The 1,605-nt window shown below is 52.4% G+C and overlaps 1 protein-coding gene and 1 long non-coding RNA gene across 3 annotated transcripts in view; one reads left to right on the forward strand and one right to left on the reverse strand.

The window, feature by feature from the left end:
- TSHZ2 (teashirt zinc finger homeobox 2) overlaps positions 1-1,605 on the reverse strand; it is a 443,028-nt gene that overhangs the window by 36,763 nt on the left and 404,660 nt on the right. The window lies entirely within an intron of this gene.
- LOC106726090 overlaps positions 1-1,605 on the forward strand; it is a 13,971-nt gene that overhangs the window by 5,686 nt on the left and 6,680 nt on the right. The window lies entirely within an intron of this gene.

The raw sequence follows: 1,605 nt of genomic DNA on the forward strand, positions 1-1,605 counted from the left end.
GCTACTGCAGAGGGATCAGATCTAGAGGCTGAGAAGGCCAGACTTCCCATGGTATCATTTAAGCTTTGCATGAATCTAGTTACACCTTTGACCTTCTCAGGGGTCAACACATTCCCTCTGTGCTTATGCTGGTTTGAGTGGACTTTCTGTCACCAGCCATCACAGCCCTTGCTAGTGCAAACATGATTATACACCAAGACACAGAGGGACACAGGTCCCACAAGAGCATTCTGTTGGGCCCCGAGGAGGCGAGGGTCTTTTCTAGCTTGGAGAAGAGAAGAGGAGCCCCGAGGCTTTCTAGAGGAGATGGGGTTCAGCAGGGATTTAAAATAAAGGAAGGCTTGCTGTGGGAGGGGGCAGGGAGAAAGGGAGCAAAGAGATGGGATTCCCAGGGAGGTCTGGGGCTTATCGCCTGATCACACGAAATTCCTGGGCCAAGAATACATGAAGATGAGGGAAAGCGCTGAAATAACTCACGGGCCAGACCCTGCCCGTCTGCCCAGGTAAGCCATTCGGGAGGTCAGCAAGTGCCCTACCCATGGCAGTCTCAAAGCCCCTGGCTTTGGTTTTGTGAAGTTTACTCTCATAATGACTTTGGGCAGGATCAGGGTGACCAGGGTGGCTCCTTGACGGTGAAAGAAAAGAAGGCACATTAGCCCTGGCTGGTGTGGTTCAATGGTTGGAGCCTGGGCCTGTGCCCTGAAGGGTCATGGATTCAATTCCTGATCAAGGGCAAGTACTTGGGTTGCAAGTTTGATCCCAGACCAGGTTGGGGCACCTTCAGGAGGCAACCAATTGATCTCTCTCTCTCTCTCTCTGCCCCTCTCCCTTTCTGTTTCTTCCTCTCCCTCCCTCCCTTCCACTTTCTCTAAAAATCAATGGAAAAAATAACCTCATGCAGCTTAATTTTATCCCCAACCTCCACCGCCTTCAAAACAGAAACCGGAACAGGGGGGTACATATTTGACAAGGCCGTTCAGGCAACTTTGCTAACGATTTTTGAACAAGCTCCAACGGAGGCCTAAATGCCGACGACATCCATAAACAACTCTATACCGGCCAATTAGGGAGCCGGAGACAGCGTCCTGTCAGGGGCATTTGCATGGCGATGCGTCTGAGATCAGAGCCGTGAGGGATGGCTCCGTGGCTCCGGGTGATGGGCGGTGCGCAGACGGATGACTATCATTACGATATTACGGGGACCCACACCTTCCCAATTACTGGCAGGCTTCATTAATTACCACCGCATCTCCCTAATAGAATCCGTGCCCGGCTTATCAGCGCCTTCCCTCTGTCTACCTAAACCCCCACTCAGCAGTCGATCACCTATGAAAAATGAGACTGTGCAGCTTCGAGTGGCCTATTTAAAGGAATAAGAAAAATGAACGAGGAGGAGGCGGGGGAACGTGCAGCAGCGAAGCGACTAAAGCAGCAGCTACAGCATCCTGGCCACGCGGGCTCTGTTGTTCCTTCCCGGAACTGCCCTGGGAGACCGGTGGCAGTTTTAGGAGGGTGTACCGGTGACGAGGATGGGAACAGGAGCGTCTCCTTCACACACACACACACACACACACACACACACACACACACACCACACACACTCAT

Source organism: Myotis brandtii, unplaced genomic scaffold, assembly GCF_000412655.1.
Source record: "Myotis brandtii unplaced genomic scaffold, ASM41265v1 scaffold225, whole genome shotgun sequence".
In the NCBI taxonomy this organism is placed as follows: Eukaryota; Metazoa; Chordata; class Mammalia; order Chiroptera; family Vespertilionidae; genus Myotis; species Myotis brandtii.